The sequence below is a fragment of the Maylandia zebra genome, linkage group LG16 (assembly GCF_041146795.1).
Source record: "Maylandia zebra isolate NMK-2024a linkage group LG16, Mzebra_GT3a, whole genome shotgun sequence".
NCBI classification, from domain to species: domain Eukaryota; kingdom Metazoa; phylum Chordata; class Actinopteri; order Cichliformes; family Cichlidae; genus Maylandia; species Maylandia zebra.
This window is the reverse complement of record NC_135182.1, coordinates 32,682,408-32,697,207: the sequence shown is the minus strand read 5'-3', so window position 1 is coordinate 32,697,207 and position 14,800 is coordinate 32,682,408. Positions and strand designations below refer to the sequence as shown.

General features: G+C 39.4%; 1 long non-coding RNA gene across 1 annotated transcript; it reads left to right on the top strand.

The window, feature by feature from the left end:
* The first annotated feature begins 2,163 nt into the window (after positions 1 to 2,163).
* LOC112429766 (uncharacterized) lies at positions 2,164 to 6,010 on the top strand. Its single transcript, XR_013093647.1, has 4 exons — positions 2,164 to 2,926; positions 3,303 to 3,450; positions 3,812 to 3,899; positions 4,480 to 6,010. It is a non-coding gene; the product is annotated as an uncharacterized LOC112429766 (long non-coding RNA).
* The last annotated feature ends 8,790 nt before the right edge of the window (positions 6,011 to 14,800 follow it).

The following is a 14,800-nucleotide window of genomic DNA, read 5'->3' as shown; positions in this document are numbered from 1 at the left end:
ATGACTCACCTGTTGATGACCCAGACGTCCAAGAAAGGCAACTTCCATTTCAGGAGGCTGGCACCAGAGGTGCGAATTCTGAGGAGAGAGTGGAGGAGATAGTCCCAGTGGATACAAGGGAAAACATGGATACAAATGATTCTGTAAGGAGATCTGAGAGAAACCGTCGTCCGCCACGACGGCTTGACTATACGGAGCTAGGCAATCCTCTGATCACTGCAGCAAAATCATTCTTGCAAGGACTGTCTTCAGCTTGGGCCGATGTCATCAGTGATGGTGAAGAGCCTGCTTCGCCCTCTTCCTTGACCCGTCAAATAATCATCATTTAACTGTCTACCATGCACAGGGACGTGCATGAGTTCAGGAGGGGAGGGTGTAGCCCAGATGAAAAATATCATACTTATTCTCTTTATATTAACTGTCCACATCAACAAGCGTCGTATTTCCTATGACCATTGAATGCACCTCTCAGTTCACCCCACGTGAGGGCACCTAGCTCAGCAACCAATCAGAGCCTACCCAGGCCGCATTGACCCTGTCAGCCAGGAAGTGAGGTGGAGGTGCATGGTGTCCCGGGTTTTTCTTATCTCAGCAAGAGGAGTGGAGGCATCTGCTACTCAAACCGAGAAATCCACGGACAAAAGAGAGGAAAACTCAGGATTGAGAGGAAGGAAAGCCAGCCTACTTACCTGCTGGAAGTCCGGAGTCGAGTGGCTGGATGAAAGAGAGAGGCAACGTCGGTAAGACGAGTGTTGTTCTGATGGAAAAAACTTGTAGAGACTTACCGTCGCGATCATGCTAATGCTAGCTCGGTGTCTCACAGGCTAACCACTCACCTTTCATCCGGAGAGCTGCTGCAATTCCAACGCCAGTGTGTGTTGGGCTTTTGTGAAACAGAGCAACGGTGAGCAACATGTTCTTAGCTGCTCTAAAGCTAAATTTTGTCAGTTCACTGTGAGTTTAAAGTAATCTAGAGGGTAATTTTTAGTGCATTTCTCTCTCACGAATAGGCCTATAGTGTGGAGAAATTAAGCACACTGCTTTAATGCCTCTGAACTGAACTCACATGTATATTTTGTTGCTTATTTGCACATAGTTCTGAATTTGTTATGGTGTATTGTATTTTGAGTGTCAATGGTTACTTACCATAAGTATTGTTTAATTAATGTTTACATGAATGGAGAAATATTTGAGCAACTTAGATGTTTAGTTCTCATATTTGATATGCTTGAAAATTGAATGTTGTACAACAGAACTGTGAGATTTGATAAGATTTAAGATGTTGATGCAATGAATATGAGGTGATGCAATATTTTGATTTTGTATTTTAACCTTAAACAATGCATCTGAAACAGACTGATTAGAATGTACATTTTATGACCTGGATTATAGGTCAGGTTTTTTGGAGAGGACGGAAAAGTCCAAGGACCAGGACGATATTCTGGTTGTGATAGATGGCGAGCCAACCACTTTGAGGACGATCTACCCCAAAGAAGATACACACCACACACTCATACATTCCAGTTACATTCACAAGGACCTTTGAAGTTGGCTATCGCCAGCTTAACTCTAAATTCTTAAAGGGCCCCAACGAGTACTTTTATTTTGTTGAGTGTGCACACTATTTATTTTATTTTATACTTTATCTGTACAAATTGGACAAATACCTGTTATACTTTGTAACAATACAAGAGTGGCTACTCAAAAGTTAACATTGTGTCCAGGTCATTATTGCTGCTCAACACTTTGGCTCCATACGAATTTGGTGTCTTCTGATTCTGGCCAGGGTCTTATTACGAGCCCAAGTAATTATTGCGCTGTAATTCACCTTTATACCTTAAAGTTGGTTACACAAGGAACCCAGTTTTTACTCATATACTCTGACAGACTACAAATTAATTACTTGTTAATCACATTAGTGTTATTTTTGCATACGATTTTTGATCTTTTATATTGCCATTAATTATGCAAACTTAAACTTTCTCTAGTGCATTTGAATTTCATAGCCTTCACAAGTATTCAGCTTGATGTGCAGTGGATTATATAGCAAGCTGTAAAAACCTTGATTTAGAGTAATTCTTTATTTTTAACTGAAGTTTTTGACTCACAGAAGATAAACTCTCCAAAGCTAAAAATCCACCTCATACTATGCACTGAAAAAAAGGGACTGGCCATCTCTTGGATTTATGTAAGCATCTTGCATGTATTTAACACAATTGCCTCATGTTTTAAAGATAAATGTAACTATATAGTGTAAAAACTACATGATATGCAGAAAGGGTGTATTAAATTGTTTATATCATGTTCAGGTGAAGTAAGTCAATAAGATAGCAACGTTAAATCTCGTGAAACCACGTGTGATTTCATCTCGCGGGCTTTGGATCGTGGTTTAAAAAATGCATCCATCTCAGTCAAGTCGAGCAGCCAACTCTACGTTTTTTGGTATGTCTTGATTTTTTGAATTAATATTTACCATATTTCAGCCAAATGTAGTTAAACGTCTAAAGTGCCGCCATGTAACATGCTAAAAAAGAGCCGTTAGCTTATTTGCTGTTTTATCTGTTATCAAAGAATTGGCGCTTTTTCATTTGAATTTGTCTTTGGCACAAGAGCCGTAATATCACATTAAACCTAATTACGAGGCACTCATAACATAATTTGGTTTTCTGTGTGAATAGATTTGTCAACTGACTCTTCAGTTACATTGTGTATTTACTGCACCGTGGTGTTAGTGAGATTTTGGACATTGAACAGCTTTAGCTAATATCATCAGCGGTATTATGCTAGCTTACATCCCTACCCCTCCTGCCCTCACCTGCTGTCCTTTTGTTTTTGTTTTTGTTTTTGTTGATGCACATTGAGAGACCACATCTATTCTGCATTTCACCAGGAGTCAGCTGATGGATTGTGGGTTCAAGGTGTTATGGTAAGAAAGTATATTCTATTTTCGCTTAAGGTTTCTGTAACTTAATTATAATAGGTTTTTTATAATTATTAGGTGCATGCATACTCAAATAGACCACCCTATTAATACAACTGAGAAATCCAAAATCTGCCATAGGTTTGACTTATACCTGTATGTATTGTCAGAAAGGTGATTACTGGACTCACATTAATGCACACTTGAACTAAAATGAGGTTGTAACTTGTGGGTTCTTGGGTTGCAAATCAGAAATAAACATCTTTGGATTTTTTTAATCCCATAAGATCTGGAAACACAGTTTTTATTCAACAAAACATTACTGATTATTAACCAAGCACAGTGCCTGCTGTTATTTCAAAATAATTTTATGTCATTTCAGATGAAATGCAGCATTCCAGTGCATCCCAACCATGCCTTTACAGGTTTCTGACGGAGCTGAGTTTCTCTCTGACAGTCTGCTGAAAGTGTTTGCAAAGTGATCGGGGGAACAGGGCACAAAGCTAAAGGATGTAGCTGCCATGATGACAGTAAGAACTTTAAAATTCTTTAACTACAAAGTGTATATGTATTGCATTAGGTCAGTAAAAGATTTTTATGCTGCATCCATTGAAACAGTCAACTATTACCTGTGAGTACTGATTCCACCGAAAGGATGCCATAATTTTCGTCATGCATTTACTGGCCCACTGAGAAAAATTGATCTTTTTAAAAAAATAAATGTTCTGGAAACTATATATCCATAAAGTTGATGTCAAACAGGAACTTTTGATATTGCTTTGTAGATGCTGGTGTTGCATGTTGACTGGTTTAAGTTTTGGTCTGGGATCATTTTCTTCTGTGCTACTGAAAAGTTCACAAATATCTGTTTTCTTTGTTATAATACTTTAGGATGACATTAATGCTCAAAGGGAGTCTCATCAAAGTGCTCCGCATCTGTGTGAAAGACAATTGCAACATCTTGGTGCAGGAGTTCATGGTGAGTGTTTTATGAGTAGATTGTGGCTTTGCAACATTTAAAAATGCATTTAGTTATCCACTTGATCCTCATTGGACCAGTTAGGACCAGTAGTCCTCTTTAATAATTTGAAGTTCACATGAGGCCTGGTAGTGAACTCAGCCGCCGGCCCTTGAGGCCCCACCCCTGTATTAGGGGTCACATCAGTGTGAAAAAACTTTAAATTTGTCATTCTAGTGAACAAAGGAAAATCCCACCAATATTTACATTAGCTTTTGTTTGAAAAAAAAAAGACCAACAGCTAACCAAATTGTGGGGCTGAAAGTCTAAATTCTAACATCTTCTGAGTGACAAAACCTGGATTTCTGATGGGCCGGTGTCTTTCTAAGAAAAACTAATGTAAAGCATTTGAAATTATGTTTTTCACCCTCTCTTAGAAACTCTGTTAGACCATGAATGGCAGCATGGCAGGCCACTCTTTGGCTATAGCTATTTACTATGTTGCTTGCATTGGTTTAAATTACTCTAACATTAGAACTGGTAGATTCAAAAGAGATGAGTTTAAAAAGGAATCTTAAAGAAATGTTTTGTGTTTAACCAGGACTTGACTGAGGCCACTGCACAGATTGAGAAAACCACAATGAACATCTGTCTCCAGAGGATGCACCAGGCAATGACTTTTCTGACGTTGGCATCATCATCGAGGGTATAGTAGTTCTTCAAGATCTGGATAACGTGACCTTTGCAGTAGCCATGCTGTTTGGACCTTTTTTATTCCTTCAATATGAGTTACCCATCACAACTCTGCTACACTTTTGAGGTGATTCAAAGGGTGGTAATGGAGTTGGAAGCAACTCAGCTCTCAAGAAAAGCTCACAACTAAGACAAAACTGCTCCTGCAACGAAGCTCACTGTTATGCATGTGAGGTGACCAGCTCTAGGTGAGAAGACATTTAAATCTCACACTTGTTCTGCTGCATTTTTGAAGCTCAATTCCAGGAACAGATCGCAGGGTTCATTTTTATATACACTGCAACTGCCATGAGGACGAGCCGTTTTTTTGTTGTTGTTGTTGTTTGTTTTTCCTTTTGCTCTGTACAAGTTCTCTGTCCGTTTGGCAGCATTTTTAAATTTCTCTTTGTATTTTTTCTTTCTTTTACTAGTGAAGAGATGTAGCATGAACAGTTATGCAGTCTAAATATCCCATATGGGTCGTGTGAAATGGTATTTTCAGTTTCATTCAGTTGAAGTAAGGAACGTTGAATATTTCTAAGCTTGCTGTTTTGAACCAAGATGTCACAGTATGATCAGTGCCGTAATTTTTGACAGTCACTGTATCAATGTTATTTTTGCATCTCTTGAATAAAGGTTTTGACATGCAAGTGCTAATTTCTTTAGTTATTGGGGTAAAATGGGTAATGTTAATAGGAAGGTGTTTGCCAATTCAGTAACCTAATTTAATGTTAATGGAAACTAACATTACCTCAAATTGTTTAGTTATAATTGTTGTTTAACTGAATCTTGACGTCAGAGGCCTTAAATAGAATGTTTTGTATTGTTCTTTCCCAACATTTTTCAAAAGAAAGAGTCTAATTTCTTTGCTGTGATTGATTCCAGAGAACACGGAAGAACTGACATTATTTAACTGTTGGTTTATATAGATTCAGTAGTGGAGTAATGTCAGTTTAATTCTTTACCTACTGTCAATGCAGTGAAATTAGACATTTTGTTTTGAAAGGTTACTGGTGGATGCCAGCAACCATCTTGGAAGAGAACAATATAATCTGTTATAAGGCCTCCGTTTGAAAATTGTGTATTTGATACTAGAATATAATAGCAAAATGTAATTTGAAGATAACATGTAGTATTTAAGTGACCAAGTAGTATTGGGTAAAAGTTATTGAATGGTGTTGGGATAAAGTGAGAAAATTGTGAAGGATTAAAATATTTCAAGAGCTCAAATTACTTCATCAAAACATGTTTAAGTCACATTTTATCAACACAAATTGCACAGGTTTATTGAACATGAATAAATTGTGTTAATTTAACTCAATTGTTTAAGTTGCTGCCAAAGCAAAACATCTGTGTGCAACAAATGTCCACCATTGAATTAAGTAAATCCAACAACATATTTTTTTCAGTGTGCTGAATATTCCTCTGAAACACATCTGTCAGCATATGCGGACAGCAGGAGCTCTCCTTTGATCAAGTGTCACGTTGGATGGCACTTGCTGTAATATGAAAATGGAACGAAAATTCAATTATCCGTGGCTTTGTTGTTGCATATTAATTATGCCTCAAAGTGGAAGTGGCAAAGAATAGTATGATGATGGATTTAAATAGATTCCAGAGCTATTGGGTGAATGTATTAACAGTGCTGAGGGTGTTTGTATGCTTGTTAAGGAAAGTGAGGGTTTACACGCATTTGTTTAAACAAAACTATGTATGCAGCCTAATAGAGATCAGTTACTGCGGAGGTCAACAAGGCTCTCAGGGGCTGGCGTCTCTTTGAAATCCAGAAAACATGAAGGGACTGTCATCATTTTAAATATGCTACTTCTCTTACTTTAGTTACTGACTGTAATATACTACTTTAAGATAGGCCGTCGTCTCACACAAACCCACAAAAAAGCCCTTTGGCTTCAGTGTCTTGACATTCCTACTCATGCCACCTCATCACATATGGATACTTGTGAAGGGACCCTACGGCATCACATTTAATAAACACACTGGATCTTTTCAACATCCAATTTTTAAATCAAACTAAAATCTGTTCTTGGAATAAACCAAGTTCTAGTCCCCATAACCGAACACGTTGGTGAAACGGAAAGTATCTCTGCAGGGGCAAAATCCTCTAACAGACCACATTTGATATCTTGGGATTTAGAAAGGGGATCATTTAAAGCTATTAGTGAGAAAAAACAGCTATCATGTACACATCGTTTATAGTTTTGTTTGTTTTGTTTAATAATGACTTTCTGAATTGCATTTCGTCTGCCTGGTGGAACCTCCCCTCTACTGCAACGAAACAAACATTTGTCCCTTTGATACCTCAAGCACAGATACAGCAGATGAGCAAATACCCGCATTCGTCAGTTTTATAACACTAATTAAATAAGTTACTCAAGGACATGCTCAGGAATAAACATATAAATTAAAACTTTTCATCCAGCTAAAATAAGAGGAAGACTGTTTTCCTGCAAGCTGTTGTCATAAAACTGAAACTAACATTTAGAGCTTCCGACTAATATTATTTGATATTATTGTTTTTCAGTTCCAGGAATTCATCCAATGGAAATTTTCACACTACTCTCACAGGAAATGTGCCATATGACCCATGTGAGTTCTATACAAAAGGGCATCAGCTGCAGTTTCTTTGAATTTCTGCAAACTTTCTCATTTGTCAGGGTGTAAGGGTTATGCTGACATACTCTCATTAATCTGAACAGGGATCATCAACAGAAAGCTTTTACAAAACTATCCAAAGGGCTTCTGGCTTGAACTGGCAAAGGTTGTCTTGAATACTTATCAGATATGACTTTTTACAATATTCCCAGCTCGTATCTTTACAGTTTGGGTTCTTCATGTTACTTCTTTTGTAGTCCCTTTAAACACCAATTATCTTATTCCTAAAATATAAGAAGCAACACACTCCACTATCAGTCTATCAAGTTACGGTTCAAGTTTCCTAACCACTATAAAGTTACACCCCAGTTTGCTGACTCTACATGGCTTTAGAAACCACTCATCAACTGTTATCAAAGGGCCTTAAGCATTTTCTCCTTTTTACCACCCACTTGCAGTGCTGTTTAAATTCATTAGATATGATGGAGTCTTTGAAGAGACTTTTCATCACTTTACATTGATGTGCTATTGCTTCCTTCCATAAGCATTTACTGTTCACCCCAGAGCCTTTCATGAGAAGCACACTAATCAATATCTGCTTCTATTCCCTCCCTCTCTCTGCAGATTTCAAGACAAGTTTAGGCTAAGGTGATATCAGGGATGGAACAAAGTCACTTGAAAGTAATTCAAACTTTGCCAGAGGCAACTAAACTGTCTGACATCTCGACACGCTGCAAAAGAGAAGAAATATACAGTTTTTCTTTAAGGTTAAAAAAGTAGCTCAAGCTAAACCTTGGTAGGTTTTGCAGTGTTGCATTGAGCAGCTGAGGTGTGCATAGTTCTGTGTCTGTCTGCAGCATTTTATCAGCAGTTTACTGAGATCCCTTCTGTGCGTTTCTGAATGCATGCTCGACATCATGGTGCTGTGGGGTGTTCTTGCTGTTCCCATGGACCGTCAGGCTTACAAGTTTTAATTACATCCAACTTAACAAGACAAGACTTATGCCAATTGTAATTAGTACCTAACAGAACAGATCACCAAGGAGACAGCGAGTGTTGTAGATGTTAATGATAGAGCGGTTTATCTGCCTAAACACATAGATTGACTGATTAAACAAACAAACAAAAAAATATATATATATATATATATATATATATATATATATATATATATATATATATATACATACATACATATATATATATATATATATATATATATATATATATATATATATATATATATATATATATATATATATATAACCAATAACCTGCCTCAGTACTACATGGAAGCTCCTGTCAGGCATCATATCGGTTAAGATGAACAGGCACATGGGTCAATACATGAGTGGGGCACAGAAAGGGATTGGCAAGAATACCAGAGGCGCAAAACACCAGCTACTGGTAGACAGAACAGTCAGCCAAGACTGCAAGACCAGACTGACCAACCTGTGCACTGCCTGGATTGGTTACAAGAAGGCCTATGACTCAATGCCCCACAGCTGGATACTGGAATGCCTAGAATTGTACAAGATCAATGGGACCCTAAGAGCCTTCATCAGGAACTCAATGGGGATGTGGCGTACAACACTAGAGGCCAACTCCAAGCCCATAGCACATGTTACCATCAAGTGCGGGATCTACCAAGGAGATGCTCTGTCCCCACTGCTGTTCTGCATAGGCCTGAACCCCCTCAGTGAGATCGTTAACAAGACTGGCTACGGATACCGACTACGGAACGGAGCAGTTGTCAGCCACCTCCTGTACATGGATGACATCAAGCTGTATGCCAAGAGTGAACGAGACATCGATTCACTGATCCACACTACCAGGCTATACAGCAATGACATTGGAATGTCGTTCGGACTGGAGAAGTGTAGTCGGATGGTATCAAAGAGAGGGAAGGTAGTCAGAACTGAGGGGATTGAACTACCAGAAGGCAACATTGCAGACATAGAGGACAGTTACAAGTACCTGGGGATCCCGCAGGCAAATGGGAACCATGAAGAGGCCGCTAGAAAGGCTGCAACCACCAAGTACCTGCAGAGGGTCAGGCAAGTCCTGAGGAGTCAGCTGAATGGTAAGAACAAGATCCGGGCCATCAACACGTACGCCCTGCCCGTGATCAGGTACCCTGCTGGGGTAATAGGCTGGCCAAAGGAGGAGATAGAAGCCACTGACATAAAGACAAGAAAGCTCCTTACCATGCATGGAGGGTTTCACCCCAAGTCCAGCACCCTGAGGCTGTACGCTAAGCGGAAGGAAGGGGGCCGGGGACTGGTGAGTGTCAGCACCACAGTCCAGGATGAGACAACAAACATCCAAGAATACATTGGGAAGATGGCCCCAACTGACCGAGTGCTCAGTGAATACCTCAGGCAGCAGAAACCCAAGAAAGAGGAGGGAGACGAGGAACCATCATGGAAGGACAGGCCCCTGCACGGTATGTACCACCGGCAGATAGAGGAGGTGGCTGATATCCAGAAATCCTACCAGTGGCTGGACAAAGCTGGACTGAAAGACAGCACAGAGGCACTAATCATGGCAGCACAAGAACAAGCTCTGAGTACAAGATCCATAGAGGCTGGGGTCTATCACACCAGGCAAGACCCCAGGTGCAGGCTGTGTAAAGATGCCCCAGAGACAATCCAGCACATAACAGCAGGGTGCAAGATGCTAGCAGGCAAGGCATACATGGAACGCCATAACCAAGTGGCCGGCATAGTGTACAGGAACATCTGTGCCGAGTATAACCTGGAAGTCCCGAGGTCAAAATGGGAGATGCCCCCAAGGGTGGTGGAGAATGACCGAGCTAAGATCCTGTGGGACTTCCAGATATAGACGGACAAAATGGTGGTAGCTAACCAACCGGACATAGTGGTGGTAGACAAACAGAAGAAGACGGCCGTAGTGATCGATGTAGCGGTTCCGAATGACAGCAATATCAGGAAGAAGGAACACGAGAAGCTGGAGAAATACCAAGGGCTCAGAGAAGAGCTCGAGAGGATGTGGAGGGTGAAGGTAACGGTGGTCCCCGTGGTAATCGGAGCACTAGGTGCGGTGACTCCCAAGCTAGGCGAGTGGCTCCAGCAGATCCCGGGAATAACATCGGAGATCTCTGTCCAGAAGAGCGCAGTCCTGGGAACAGCTAAGATACTGCGCAGGACCCTCAAGCTCCCAGGCCTCTGGTAGAGGACCCGAGCTTGAAGGATAAAACCGCCCGCATGGGCGTGCTGGGTGTTTTTATATATATATATACAGTGGGGCAAAAAAGTATTTAGTCAGCCACCGATTGTGCAAGTTCCCCCACTTAAAATGATGACAGAGGTCAGTAATTTGCACCAGAGGTACACTTCAACTGTGAGAGACAGAATGTGAAAAAAAAAAACATTAATCCACATGGTAGGATTTGCTTCTGTTTGTCTACCACCACTATGTCCGGTTGGTTAGCCACCACCATTGGTTAGCCACCACCATCCATAGGTCCCTCAATAGGATGAGGGACCTATGGATATATATATATATATATATATATATATATATATATATATATATATATATATATATATATATATATATATATATATATAAACCCTCCAACACTAGATGTCAAGCCACCTGACAAATGGCTGTGTTGCTGTTCGGTGGATAGGTTACGTACACATGCTGGAATGTAATGCGTAACCCGACCTGCTCCATCGTTCAGATAAACATCGGCAAAGTCGTGTTGCCTTAGGCTCGACTCCTGTGGAGGTCAGGTCCAGGCCTGCAGCTGTCTGGCTCCTGTGCCTCCTGAAAGTCTCAGTCGTGTGCCAAGATGTGAAAAAGCTGTCTTTCATCTTGTACCACTTAATTCTTTTAGGTTCCCTCCTCTCATTCCTTAAACTAATTTCATGGGTCTTATACTGTACATCTCATCTCACTGCAGAGTCTTTGCAGCCACTTGAGACAGACATGTCATGTCGCAGTTTAATTTGAAAAAGCAGACTCTGAATTCCAGGCAAACCATGGAAGAGGCAGTTTTTTCCCCTTTAATTTAATCTATTATTGCAATCATTCCAAAGCACAAACATGTGATGTTCATTTGTCAATGTTTGGCGGCCGTAGAACTAACCTTATAATCTCTGTACAATTAAAAAGAAGGCATGTTTTACTTTTAAGGAAATGAATTTCACTGGAAACAAAAGCCGTTGGTTGGTTGGAAAATATATATCCCAGACTTTTCACATGCTTCTGTGCACCTCAAAGAAGCGTAGTTCTGTCGAATTTTGAGTTCCTCTTCCATTCATGTTAACCAATCCTTGTATAACTTTTTAGTCTGGCCTGCAGTCTGCTTTATTATTATACTTAATCATTGTCAATAATGGGTCCCATTCAAATACTGTATGAGGTAAACCAGCAAGGTTTCTCATCAACATTTTCTGCTTCACTCAGTATACTACAGGATTTTTCCACATATTAAGTTTGCTATTTCCTCAATGGCATCCCATGTGAGGCAATTTTTATATAAACATATTATGGCCCCTGCTTTAAAAAAAGGTTGAATTTAAACCAAGGAAGCTCTGTAATTTAGTGAAAGCATGCTTAATATTATATATGTGAAGCAGGTTGTGTAACACATTTAGACATGCGCAGGCTTCAGTTCCTATTTAGTGGCTTAACAGTCACTGAACACTGTCCAAATACAAAAAAAGGAAGTCCATATCAGAAAAGATTTGAATTTTTAAACTTTTTTTGGTGAAATATTTAATGTGGCTACCTAGCAACCACCACTGTCCAGCCAGTTATGCCTTAGTAGAGCCCCTCAATTATTTATCTGTTGTCTGTTCCACTTCCTTTAAGTCATCTTTCTTTTCTGTCAGGAAGTTTGAATGACAGTTGGTAGGGCTTGTTTACTAGAACTGTGTGCTTGAGACAATCATGTTAAGAAAATTGTTTCTCTGACATCACACAGAGCCAGGAGCAGAGAAATAGCTCTTAAAGAGGATGCTAAGAGCACCCTGAAACCTAAGGTTTTTGTTCATAAGTATTAAATGCATATGTACTGACTTCTTTAAAGTTAATTAATTGCAACAATAAATGTACGACAGAAGAAAAAGGAAAAGCACACAAGATCTACTTTATTAGGCTTTTTTCCCCTACAAGCCCCTGCAGTTCACTGGATACTTTTAGAACGTTTGCTATTAGCTATCTGGAGCCTTTTCGCCTCAGATTCTGGTCCACATTGGTTCATTTCTCAAAGGTGCTCTTTTGGATTGATGTATGAAGTCTGTGGAGGCCAACTCCAAATGCTACTCAAGTAGCATTTGGAGTTTAAACAATACTCAGTTTGGCTCAAAGTGTTGCAAGAAAATATCCCCACACATTATACAACAACTAACAGTCATAACTAGTCACAAAAAGCATGCTTTAATGTCATTTATACCAAATATTGACAAGAGTCAAGAATTTTTCCAATCTTCTGTCATCTAGTTTTGGTGAGCCTGCATGAAGTGTCAGCTTAGTTTCCTGTTCTCAGCTGACAGGAGTGGTCTTCAGCTGCTGTCACCAATCTTCTTTGAGGTTTGATGTGTTGCTCATTCAGAGATGAAGTGGTTATTTGAGTTGCCCATCAGCTTCCTGGACATTCTCCACGATGTATTTTTCCTAAAAGAAGTGTTTTCGTTGGATATTTCCTCTTAAATCACTCACTGTAAAACATAAAGATGGTTGTGTGGGAAAACATCATATCACTAACTAGATTAGCATTTTCTGAAATACTCAGACATGTCTGAGTCTGGCACCAGCAACCATAACAAGCTGTAAATCCCTTAACTCACCTTTCTTCCTCATTGTGATTCTTAGTTTGAACTTCAGCAGGCTTTGTTGACCATGTGTACATGCTTAGATGCTTTGGGCTGCTGCTATGCTACTGACTAATTAGATATTTGCATTAACAAGCAGGTGAACAGCTGTACCAACTTGAGCATTAATTTAGTTCGTAGAAATGTGTCTTTTATTTTGGCAAAAAGAAAATAAGGCACTAAAACACATCCTCACTATATCTCGCACAGATGGCTTTTTATAAAACCATGTGCACATTTGCGGGACAGAGGAAGTCCTCTAAACTTATTAGATTTCCTTCTCAATTAGATGCAGAAATTATTTTATCAAGAATATCATATCACAAGAAACTAAATTGCTGCACTTTCATCAATCTAAGCTAATTCCTTCAGTTCTAGGTCATCAGTAGAAAGTTATTTTTAGATTGTTTTCTGATGGCTGGACTTCAAAATGAAAGTTCAATAGCAGACAAAGTAAAAAAAATGACCAGTACAGACAACATTAGTGTGTTTTTTTTCCTTCAACAAGTCTTTGGAAAAGAAAATGAATGTTGAGTACAAAATGTTTATTCTACTTTCTCATAGTGGTCAGTGTGCTTGCTGCCAAGGTGTCAGAAGAGTGAGAGGGGTTAAACCAGCGTTCAAGACCTCCGACTGCATTCACCCTAGAATCACATGCTGTTTAGCTCAGGAACACTAATTAAATTTGGAATCCAATTACAGGAATGGTAATGAAATTTCCAAATGGGGAAACTCGTAATCTGCTCATTGAGGTGTTTAATTACAAGCGGGTCTGTGCATCGGAGATATGTTACACCTCAGGATTTGGCGGACGGAGACATGGACACGAGTTAGATTGCGTGAGCATGTTGAAGTAATGTAGTAGAAGAAATAAAATGTTTGAGCTTGTTATGCAGCTCATATGACCCTGCTTCTCTCTTATGTTCTTAGGATAAGTGACATACCCAGGTTCATCATCTCAGTCTGAGTCATTTGATTCTTAAGAGGTGTTTTTGAGATATTCTGTGTTTTTTCACTCATAATGATTTTTTCCTAAAAGCACTGTAAGTAATTAAACATATTCAATTCAGATCAGTAAACCTATTTTGAAATTAAAGCTCATCAGCGAGTGAGACTGGAATGTGTAAAAGAGTTGTTTAATTGCATTTTCTCTGGAATGATACTCTTAGTAATACTGAGAACAGATCATCTGTTAAAATTGTTCACATATTTGAGGAAACTTAATTTCAGATCAGCCACATCTTGCTTCGAGTAGATCCCACATGACTTTGATTTATCATAATAAGTGGACATAGCCAAGTTGACATCGCATGTGAAGCTAAGAATTTTTTGGATTACCTGCTTGTTTTTTTTTTTTTGTTTGTTTTGTTTTTAACCCAACATTAAAATCTAGCTTCAAGGTAGTGAAATGTCCTGGTGTACTGTTCTCCTGGACCCTAATGAGGAAAATGAGGAATAAGCCTTGAATACAGGAACTGACATTATCAACTCATCAGAAAAATGTTAACTGAGGACATGGGTGAGGGATGCTAAGAGCTGTTTTGCTATGGACATCTACACTTCTTTAAGCAATCACAGTTTTCAAACCCTGCTGGCAATTAGGAAGAATCCAGGTTTTATGCACATCTGAATTGGCTTCATGTTGACTCTGTGAATGCTTTCTTATATTTTTATGCATCTGCCTTACACACACTCTCGTCTGAACATAGGTATGTTCAAATGATATGCTAG